Source organism: Balaenoptera ricei, chromosome 6, assembly GCF_028023285.1.
Source record: "Balaenoptera ricei isolate mBalRic1 chromosome 6, mBalRic1.hap2, whole genome shotgun sequence".
In the NCBI taxonomy this organism is placed as follows: Eukaryota; Metazoa; Chordata; class Mammalia; order Artiodactyla; family Balaenopteridae; genus Balaenoptera; species Balaenoptera ricei.
In genome coordinates, this window is record NC_082644.1 from 76,518,000 (window position 1) to 76,530,264 (window position 12,265).

At 38.6% G+C, this 12,265-nt stretch overlaps 1 long non-coding RNA gene across 2 annotated transcripts in view; it reads left to right on the forward strand.

The window, feature by feature from the left end:
- LOC132367121 (uncharacterized) overlaps positions 1-12,265 on the forward strand; it is a 58,752-nt gene that overhangs the window by 540 nt on the left and 45,947 nt on the right. The gene's annotated exons all lie outside the window — the stretch shown is intronic.

Consider the following 12,265-nt stretch of genomic DNA (forward strand, 5'->3'; position numbering starts at 1 on the left):
TAAATGACTTACCTGGGCTCTTAGGAAGTTTAATCATGTGTGATCTCTAAGAGTGAAGGGGAAAAAAAGAGCTTTTAGGTAAACTCTACAGGAGTAATTATGTTTTGGGAATGTCTATCTAAAATAGTCTCTTCAGATTTTCGTAACTTGAAACTAGACTAAGTTAAATGGTGAGAATTCATTGACTATCTGGGTCATTTCAAATAGATTAAAATATTGGGACATTAATTGCTAGGTGGGTCTAAGTTTACCTACCCTTGCGTTCTTAGAAGAGGAAGTTCACTAACGCATAAGTTTCCAATCAGGAAATGCACAATTACTTGCTTCTTAGTTTTTGCCAGACATTAAGGTTTTTAAGGGTTAGGATTATAATCAGTCATAATTCTAGTTATCTTAATATGTTGCACGTGACAGCAGAAATTGTTTCTTTTGTCAATTACATTGTGATCAAATGTTTAACCGTGACTTTTTAAGTCTTTCTGTCATTTATAGACAGTTGTACTCTGTTGTACTCTGATAAATCTCAGATTATACTGGGGAACTGGGTAAGAAATGAAAGAATCCTAAGGGAAAACCTGATGACTTTATAAAAAGTTAACAAGAGGATTGTTTCCTGAGTGAACTGGTGAATATGGTTATAATGTTTATGGATTTTTGTCTGGAATATTACTAGTTTTGATCTGTGCTTTCCAAATATAGGGAAGCCTTTCCCCTCCAGTTACTTATGACTTACAGCAATTTGGTAAATTACACCTCTGTGAGATATTTTTTTCTCTCTCTGCCCGTTCCCTCCAGAAATTGGAGACTCTTGGGTTCTGAGCAGGTGAATGGGAAAGACTGTCTCCTGGCATGTGCAGGAATCTCGATATTTTGGGGACTTCTAGAAGAGAGAAATCCAGTGAGTCTGATGCCAGGCCTTTGGCATGGCTTTTCTGGCCTTGAGAGGCCTTTTGATAATTCAGTCTGACTCCTGAGGATTTCCACCACAGCCAGTTTGGAGGAACCTTTATGGTCAATTGACCAGACTTGTTTTGCAAACAAATTAGTCTTGATTTGGCTGTGTTTGGTGGATTAAGAGTAATTTTAAGGAGAGAATGTATAGCTTACGGTGTTTCCCCATTAACATACTTCTAAGTCTGTTCACAAGATTTGATTAGTTTTCCCCCAACGTGAATGTCTAGGCAAATATAAAGGAGGCCTAACATGGAGGGACATGATCTGAACCTGGAGTGGGAGAAAGCACTCCAGCACTGAGGGATGGATACTTTGATCATCAGTGATTTCTACTGAAAGATTTGCAATCAAAAGGGGAAATGATGGAAAAAATCTATATGTATTGAGGTATGGGGAAGTCATTCTGGCTTATATATGGTTTGACAAATTTTACTGACCAAAGCAGCCTGTTTTGTGGTCTTTCAGACATGCATTGTACATCTGCTTTGGCCACGGAGGAAGGGAATGGATTTGAAAGACAAAATAGTAGCTGTGGTTCAGACATCCAAGGTAAAACTAGGTGGCCATTGTACATGTGATTTTAGACACGTTCTTGTATTTTCGAAAAGTTGAGTTTTCTGAACTGTCTTGCAGACTAGGGCACAAACCACAGGCGGGTGTGCTATTATCTCAGATGTGGTTACTGCTTATATTTTGCTTGATTGTCGGGATCTCCCCTGTGTTATGCCTGTTGGATGCCTTACATTTCATGTCTCGCCCAAGTAAAGGGAAATCTGTCCGAGGACTGAGCAGCAACGGTGGCCTCAGTGCGAAATGAGTCTAACTGCTGGGTCTACAGCGAGGTGCCATTGTTGTCCTCCTCTGGACTTCCATGAAAAATCGACCCAGTTAATATGACTATGTGGGGACTTCTGACAATGCGGGAAAAGACTCACCATCTTCTGGTCCCATATGCCAGTATGTCAGAAGGGCCATCTTCTGACATACACGTTACTGTATAACTGACCACCCATGAGCACCCCTGGGCAATGCTGCGTGGAATGGGATAGGCTGGCTCTGGACATACAAGTGCAAATAGTGGGACTATTTTTTGCTTGGAAAGACCTAATGGGTCCACCCCTGTTGGCACCCAACAGAACATGGGATGGCAGACCTGTACTGTGACTGCTGACTCCTGGCTAAGCCACCAGAATGTTTCTTTTAGTGCCGGGACCTTCCCCTCCCCATGGAGGGGCTCTGAGTTTTTGAAAACCAGGGGTGGCCTGTCTGTACTGTATTTGTGGTATCTGGTTTCAGTGCCCTTTGCATACCTGACCCCAGGGATATCAAGGAAAAGGGGCGGATCAAGATTGTAAGCGTCGTACAGGGCACATAGGGGTAGATTGTATGGTCAGGCCACTCAAGATGGCTGTTCTTTGGCTCTCTGTAAATCCCCTGCCGACCAGTGCCTGTTTCCCTCATATCTTAAGCACATGACTAACCTTCCTAAGTACTTGCCCCAGACCCCAGCTGGTGATTGTTCTTATCCAGGGGGCAGCGAGGGGCGTGCCCCTCTGCTGGTTTCCCTGGTAACTAATGAGCCCACCTGATGTCAATTCCTCTGTAACTGGCGATCTCCCTTTCCCGCCCTGGGAGTGAAGACTGCCATCCTGTCACGCCCGCCATGCACCGCACACGGTGGGGTGTTGCTCCAGGACCTTGCTTCAGACACGTATGCTCCCCCATCCATTCAACCATTGATGTCTCTGTTGCTGACTCAGGGCTCTTCCTTCAGTCTTAAAGCTGGGCAAGTGCAGGCCTTGTAGGCCTGTGGGGTGCAGCCCAACAGTATAGTAAGTCCCCTACATACAAACAAGTTCCATTCCGAGAGCACGTTCTTAAGTCCGATTTTTTCAGAAGTCCAACAAAGTTAGCCTAGGTACCCAACTAACACAATTGGCTATAGTACTGTACTGTAATAGGTTTATACTACTTTTCACACAAATAATACATAAAAAACAAACGCAAAAAGTAAACATTTTTAATCTTACGGTACAGTACCTTGAAAAGTATAGTAGGACAGTACAACAGCTGGCATACAGGGGCTGGCATCGAGTGAACTGGCGAGAAGAGTTACTGACAGGAGGAGGGAGATGATGTGGGAGATGGTAGAGCTGAAGGATCGTCAGCAATAGGAGATGGAGGGTAAGCTCCTGTTTCACTCACGCCTGACATTGATGGCACAGGTTCTGGTTCCTTGCTGGATTCAATTCTATCTACCTTCTTGAAAAAAACGATCCAGTGATGTCCGGGTAATAGCTCTCATCCTCTTCCAGTATCTCCAGTAAAGATACTATACAGTACTGTACAGTAAAGTACACGAAACACAACCACTTGTAGAGGATGCACGCATGTGACAATGTACTCCAAGACACATGAATTAACTTACGTGATTGGACATATGAACGCACGTTCACATCTTTGAAAGTTTGCAACTTGAAGGTTTGTATGTAGGGGACTTACTGTATTATAGAGGTAGGTATAAAAGAAGTTAAATACTCTCTTGGAGTTTACATACTGGTAACAACCAAAAAATTAAAGTATATGGGGCAATTTTTAGTAATACAGGATTCCATTTTCTTCAGTACCAAATTTCATCATAAACCAGGACTATAGTTGTTCAGGAGATGGGATGAATGATGTATATGGAATAATAAAGAAGAGACCTTGAACTTGGATGCTAAAACATGAATGAAATTTGTATAAGATGCAAGTTAAGACTTAAGCAGGGTGAAAATAAAGATGTCAACAAAGGTCTAACCAAAGACAGAAGAGAGGAGAAATAGTGTGTCCTTCTAATGTTTACTTTGTTTTTTTAAATAAGATAAAGTCCATATTATTTTTAGTCCTCCTCTATAGTATCTAGAGATAGATAGTTAATGGATAGATATTTATTTTGGTAATTGCATCAGTTTGTCAAGATGAAAATGTTTAGCCGGTTGATAATTTTGAAGGGCTATTATTGTATTGTGTCTAGCAAGTAGTCACTCTCAGTTTACATTTCATTCTTGGACCTAAGATATTCAACTGTATAATTCAAAGTTCTATATTCAGTATCATGTTAAATATTAAAAGTACAAATTAAGCCAGACAAATTAGGTCTTCTGGTGAATAAAATTAAAATTGCAGGTCTATCTAGGACATATGTATAACATAAATTTTTTCACGTCCATTTGATTATGTATGTCTCAACTATATCATGGTAATTCTTACATAACTGTGTTATACTACCAGTTTATTAATATCACTTACTAAGGGGTTGCTATGTTACGCACTGTTGTGACCTGTTAATCAGGCAATTCCTCATTGACTGGTTTAAGATTTCTGGGCGAGCTGAAACTAGTTAACTTGTCTCAATTTGGTGATGTGGGGGGCTTAGCATAAGAACTCCATTTTGGGCCTGTTGTCTTAACAAACCTCTTTAAATGTAGTTGAGGAAAATAAACATTACTATTTAAAACTATGTCTGTCCTATAAGGCTGATGGGTTGTGTAAAATACAGGCTCTTTTGCTCTCCTGAAAATATTTGATAAGGATGAATTAGTAAAGATGGACCGTGCGGGTTTGGAGTAATTGCTATATTTTCCCGCAAATAGGCAAAGAAAAATTTGGAATTTCTGGTGGGTGATGATGAAAGTTGTGAGAAGAAAAAGAAAGTCTGAGCAGTTTGGCAGGAAGCTAGAGGTTGTTTTGGAAATGGCCCAGAAAAATTTTAATTACAAAATATCTAGTATTCAATTTACAGAGTTTTTGCATTTTTGTGAGATGATGTCTATCTATATCATCTGTGTATCACCATCATCATCATCTGTCTATCTAATTCCCTCTAATTTCCCCAAACCTATCTTCTGTTCCCCAAAGCACATTATATACTCAACAAATTCTTCACCGGAGTGACTTATACAACAGAAATAAGGGAAAAAACTGGATTCTATATCTTAGACGAGCAGCAAGCACAAGATAGTGAGACAGTCCCCAAAATGAACTATTTGGGTGGAGGCAGGAGCTTAGATTCACAGCTGACCAGGAGATGGTAGTAAGCACTCTGAGAATTTGGAGAAATCATAGTGGAGCTATTGTACTTTCTCCAAATTAGATGAAAATTTGTGCTATACTAATATATATCTGGCTATTTTGAGGTAGTGACCACAGAAAAAATAAGATTGCACACACACATATGTATATTATATATATTTTATATATATAATCCCATTTAACATTATATTGAAATGAAACATGTTTCATTTGATACTGGGTGATGTGAAATAAAACATCTGAGGGATTCACCCTAAAGATCCATCTCCAGTGAGTCTTCCCCAAAGAAGCATTCTCAAAACTCCTGTTTCCCTTTCTTTCACCTGGAAAGTATTGAATCCTTTCTCCTGTGAGTGTGATAGTTATTATTGAGTTTAATAGCAGCTGTTTACACATCTGCCTTCTCCTGAAGAGGTAGCCTCAGCTTCTCTCCCATTGCCAGGAACATTTCTGTTGTTAATCAATGTGTGTTGAATGAGCTACTTCACTAGTACTGAAACTGATAAGTGTTGTTTCCACAGGACTCCGAGGAGCCCCGGTCCTTCATGTCTCAGTGCAGAAAGAATTCAGCAAGAGGCAAAGTGATAGATAAGAAGTGATTTATCAGCATAGGATGATTGTGAGGCTTACAAGCGGGTGGGCAAGCAGGTGCCACGACCCGAGAACTTAGTGGGCTACAGTTTTATAATCAAAGGAAAAGTGGGGAGGGGGAAAAGACTTTCTTCCTCATCCTTGAGTAGACGTCATGCTTTCATCATCAGCTTCTCCAGGTTGGGTTTTTTGGTCCCTACATGGTCAGGCTAGGTCCATAAATTATTGTTTTTATGTGTGCAGGGAGCATGTCCCAGGGATCATTAACATACTGAGCTCACTGGGCAGGATGTGGGTCTCATGTCACCATTGTTTTATTGTTTCGGGGCATGTCTCGTGCTTCTGTTGCATGGTTTTGTTGCTAAGCAGACTTGCTTGGTTTAGTGGTGAAGCAAACCTGCTTTCTTGAGGAATCATTAACTTACAGGGGTCTCCCATATTTTTTCTACTTACAATCCCCTAGTGGAATTAACTATTTAATCACCTACTTTGTCGCTTTACTCTGTCCCTATCAGTACCACTGAGGAGAGAAGCAATATCCTTTTTCTGTTTATAATCTTATAATGCCTAGTATAGTTTCCTACTTGTAGCAGGTATTCAATAAATGCTTACTACTGGGCTAGTGTAAGATATATGAGGTTCTGTTTAAGATTCCTTCTCACTTTATTGTTTTGGAAAAGCTTATAGGCAAAGTAGCTATCTTTTCAGTGGGATTTGAAAGATGCTAAATGTTCACCTGCCATATAACTCTTTTTTCAAAGGTTCAGCCAATTGGTGTTGTAGAAAAATATGATGTAGTGTTGTAGTAAGATTTATTAGCTGCCTACCCTTTGGAAAACCACTTGATGTTACAAGTAAACTGGGAATGTGAATATTTTGGAAGATAGCTGTGGGTTTTAAGTTAGATAAAATATGTTCTATTGCCTAACAAAGTTACAGCTACATGGAAAAGATGGCAATAAAAGTTAATCCCCTTTTCCAAAATTTCAGATATAGGTGAAAAAGCTTCAGAAGTTTCCTATGACATTTTAACATATTTCTAAACATACCCAGTATACTCAATGACAAAGTTTGAAAAACAAATATTAGCCAGCTGTCACCTTACTGTAAAGGAATGGGATCTAGGAATAGCAAGTATTTATGGTAGAGTTTTGAAAAGCCTAAAATAAAACTTGACTCACTTTTTAAGCCAGGAGTAGGTGGTTCTTGGTTTCTAGGAGTTAGCTTGTAGACACTGGCACCAAGCAAACCTAAAGGATGGATAAGACACAAAAAAACAGGTGAATGGAGAGAGAAGGTGATAAGGTAACAGAGAAAATTAATACAGTCCTACTAACCAGAATATCACAGTACGTGATTTTTTTTTTTCTTTTGCAGCCTTATAAACCCATCCTTCGTCTCCTTAGCTACTCCTGTGTTCAAAGCAGTCATTAAGTAGATTTAGTGCCAGGTGTTTACAGACTCCCAAGGATGACAAATAGGACTGTCTCGCTGCCTCTTCTGCATGTAGAACTGCAGTTGCAGTTGGAGTGAAAGGAAAAGTATGCTTCTAGAGAAAAAAAAATTTAAATGCATGCTATCTTCTTGCCTTCTATATCCTGTCTCCACTTTAAATAATTTCCTGCCATAAGGTGGAGCTATATCCTATGGAGAGAAAAGTATTGGCTAGAAGATCTGGCAAAAGTCCACTTAGATAATTTTTCGCTTGGCTTGTGGTTTGTGATTTTAAAAAGTTAAAATGCATGGCAGGCACCCCCAAATCCACCACCAACTGATGCAGAGAGAGCTGTTATTTTGGTGCAGCTAGGATTTTAATGTGGCAAAAGGTGTGTGAAGGCAAGCAGGACCTTGTTTGTTAGCTTATGCTGTAAGCACAGCTTCAGGGGAAACTCTTTGAAGTGCTGAGATCTGAGGTGGTGGGTTTTGAAGCCCCCCTGAGGTAATACAGAGAAACCGCAGGTATCTGATAGTGTTTGCTCTTGAGTAAATCATCCCAAGCATCAAACAGTGTGTTGACAAACAAAATGAAAAAAAAAAAAAGTGCTTTATTTAAAAGCGTATATTGTGTTGAATAGGATATTGCTAGAATTTAAGAGGCTGCCTTAAATTAGATGCAAGAGAGGTTTTGCTTCTCAGTTTGTGATTATAAGAGGTACGGCCATGAAAACCCCCAACTGTGTTATCTGTAAAACCCTGGCATATCCACCCAAAGGAAAAAATGATCCCCTGAAGAGAGAGAGCACTGCAGGGTTTCCTGATAACACATCAAGGGTAATCTAGATAAAGGAGAATGGCTCTACAGGAGTGTGTGTTCCATGACTCCCTGGGCAGTGCTCTCTATCTGGAAATCAATTAAAGGGCAAGGTACACCAGCTCATAGCTGGTTTGGGATTTCCTCAGTAGAGATTTGCATAGAAACCTTGCAAACAACTAAAACCTATTATAAAAATCCAAGATGGGTTTGATCTTGGTAGAGAAAAACCTTTACCCAATAAAAACTAATATTGGGAAAATTTTATCAGTAAAAAATTCATCTGATGTGCATGTGTTTTTCCATATTGATAATGTAACTCATCTAAAATGTGCAAACCTAACAATTATTTGCAATACGTCACTTATTACCTTCCTAGTGAAGGGGAGCAGAATTTGCCAAGATATGCCTCGTTGGCATACAGATTATGTTGAGTTGGTTATTTTTAAGAAACTGCAGGCACAGGAAAAGCTCTGAGAACTGAGTAGAAATTACTCTTTTGTAAGGGACATTTATAAGGAAAATCTTCATTTGTAAGGTTGTCTCCCTCTCTATCAGGAAGAGGAGGATGATCAAATCTCTAGAAACTCTTACCCGTGGAGAAGGCATGGATGTCAATCTGCATTACAACCTCGTTAACTGTGCTTTTCCTGGTAACCTCTAATAACTGGCTCCCCCAGCCCCCAACATCTTCTTTTGTCTTTAGCTGGAGATGGTATTTAAGGTGATAGCTTGGACCATTTTGGGAGTTAGTCAGTTTTCCTTGGTGTCTTGAATGTATACAGGGAGTATACATGTTATTAAACTTCTGTTTGTTTTTCTCCTGTCCATCTGTCTTTTATCACAGTGGGGGTCTCAACCAAGAATCTAGAAGGGTAGAGAAATCCTACTGGGATCCTGTAAGATGTGTTAGTATTATTAGCTTCGTCTTTCCAGATAATAAAATCAACACTCTTGAGGGGATAGCAGGGTTCCCTAAGAACAGTCAGGACAAATAATATAACTACTTTCTATTTGAATGTTCATATTAATCAGAGCACTAGATACTTTATATGCACTATTTAATTTAATCCTCACCCTAATCATGTGAAGATTATTCTCACGATTTTCATTTTATAGTTTTAAATACCTGCCCATGGTCACATAACTACTTAGTGGTAGAATCAGGAATCCAAACTCAGCAAGTATGATGCCAGAATTCTCAAAGACTGCATATTTGCTTGAAGACAATTTCTATTCTTAAGTTGTCCAACCAGGTATTTGTATTTCCATGTTGTCTATTTACAGGCTAGCTATCCTTTTCTTTTTCAAAGCTCACTCATGAGGGCAAGGTCCGTATGTATCTGACTCATCTTTGGTTCCTCATAGAGACTTGTGCATTACAGTTTCTCAAATATTTTCTGAATATATAATGCTCAGTCCAGCTGGGAAACCTGTACGTACAGTGACTCATCCTTTTGATTTATATCCTCCTCCTCCTCTCCCACATCTTTTCCTTCTTTTGTATTTTCATTTTACCTTGACAAATGCATTTTTTTTTTTAATGTACTTTTGTTGTTGAAATAGGGCTCTCACCCACTCCCACAGGCCCTTATTTAGTCTTCTAACTTTGAAGGTCTTTCTGCTTTCTTTTTTACAAAACACATCTGTTGTGACTTTGCTTACTCCTCTCCCCTGAGTCTCAGAGCTACAGACTTACACTGTAGGGGTTGTCCATCCGTCTAGAGCACCTGGGGTTTAAGGTGTAAGCAATTTGACTGTAATTGCCTCTTCCCAGCAGTTACTCCTTGAAGTGGCGAAGGGGGACATTTGGTTGGTTCTCTTTTTCCATCTATGTAAATAGGTATTGGAGTCAAATCCAAAGAGCATGGCGTATTTATCTAGAAATAAATGTAACCCTCCATGATGGGAGTTTTAGCTACACCTTTGTTTGTCTTACTCTGTTCTTGGTTTATTTTCACCAGAAACTTAGTTCACTCTTTCTATTTACATCCAATCCACTGATTTCTCTGGTGAAATAAACATAGGTTTTAATAATATATTACTTAAATAAATCACATGCTTTTCTTCCCCTCTTAGATCACCATGTTGAATTGATCTCCTGATGCATGACTGCTGTGTAGGATTCAACTACTATTTCTTAAGCTATAGGTAGAAAGTATTTCAGATATCCTCTTTTATAATAAGCTTCAATTGCAACCTTGAATATCCTGATCAGTTTTTGGTAGAGAAGAACAGATGTGATGGTTTCCAAGACAAAGAATGGATAGATCTGAAAGTTTATTCAGTAACTTTTTATTCAAATTGTGCTTCCCTTATACTTTATGTTAAGAATTATACCCATACGGCCTCAGCTCTCAAGGGAAATCTTACATGAATAACACAATGTCTTCACAAAAATTTCACTGCAGAAGTTAAAAGTTTAAAAAAGTATATTAAGACAAAAATCAAGCATAGTCTATACAAAAAGTCAATTAGTGAGGTGAGCTATAATGTTTTCTTCTTCCATGGTTATTTGATTAATATGCCCATGAATTCCAGTAAGTACATTCAGGTGTCATGGAGTAAAGACGTGTAGGGCACGCTATACCAAACAGCACTGGGATAAGAAGGTCATACACCTTCCTTGTCATATGTTAGCATACTGTGAGTATCTTTGACTCTGGAGGGAAAATAAGTCAATGCATATAAAGATCGGTGTAATGATGGAACTGAATTGTGTAGTGATCCCAATTGATTTGATACAGGTTAAAATCTTGATTAAGATGTTTAGAAGATGGCACTCACCTCTCAAGCTGCTGGAGAAAAGTTTGTTACTGTCCCAAAGTAAGAGTGGGATTTTATTCGATATACATAATTTATAAAAGGTTGTATCAAATTTTTAGTCCAATAAGTCTCTTTATGGTATTCATATTTGCTACCAAGCAGTGCACAGAGAAAATGTAGACTCATTAATTATAATTTAATTTTATTCCCTTGAATACAATGATGTACTCAAATAGCATATTTTCCCAGCATGCTATCCTTATACTCTCCTTATTGATAGGGTGACTGTCTAATTTATCATCTAAATAGGTACACCTTTGGAAATAAAAGTGGATACTATTAATAATTCCACTGAGGCAATAGGCACAAACTGAGACTGTTTTGGGAAAACTGGGACATATGATTGCCATTCTTGTAGCACAGCTATGTAATCACACATAATGTCATTGTGTCAGTTTCTAAGGTCTTGGTGATTTTAGACCTAATCTCTTGTATGGTGGTGACCAAGATAAAACTTTTGGGAGCTGTAACAAATCCAGCCTATATTTCTGTTATGTTGATTTTTTCTTCTTATCCTTAAACGTCTACTACTAGAGAGAATCTGGATGTAACCAGAAGGAGAAGACAGAGGGTTGTTTGGGAGGACAGTAGTTCTTCATCTAAATCCACTGGGATATATTCCCAGCCTCCTCTGAGAAGTCAACAGGAGAGGGAAAGGGAACATTGTTCTTGGATGATTTTGCTATCCCCTAAACAGCTATTCCTTTGGTCTCCTCTATTCTGTAACTATGCCCTGGCTGATCCCTGGGTATTCCACTTAATTGCATGCCATTTCATCGTTGTTCAGTAATTATACTTGTGCATAGTTATGAGTAAAGTGATTTTCCTATATATGCATTAAAGTTAAATTTTGCTCCTGGGGTTCAGTGCATGTGTCTTCTAGTGGCATCAATAAGGAGCATGTGTGCTTCTTCCTGCCATGTGGAGAGAAGAATATGGTCAATTATGATAGTGAAATTTACTAAATGTGATGATAAACACTTTTAAAAGCAGCCCAACAAATGATTATGGATTTCACACTTTTACTAATTGCTTCAATTTCTGACTGAAATAAAAATCTTCCACTTGCTTTAGTATTGTGGCTTGGATATCTCTAGAAAATATTACAAATATTTTTAAAGTATCTCACTGTGCTTCTTTCCCTTTTTTTCCAGCTTCTTTATTTCTATAAATTGACTAGTGTTTTCAATTTTCCCAATAGAAAAACATATGTAGAGGTAGGTACTATCATGTATTTATTTATATATAGTTATCTTAAATGTATTTCTGATATCAGTATTCCCTATTATTTCATCGAAATGTTCAGATTTTGAAACTCTTTTGGCTTAAATGTAGGGTTGATTTTCATTTCTTCTTTCTCACCATTTCACCTCATTAATTCTCAGCTCAGACACTACTATCTCAGGGAAATTTTTCCTGATCCTACTCCCTACCCCCAGACGAAGTTGATTATTCTCTCTTACACAGTTTCTGGTTGCTCCCTAATTTTCCATTATAGGATTAACCACATTGTATTTTTTTTTTTTTTTTTGGCCGAGCCGTGCAGCATGCGGGATCTTAGTTCCCCAA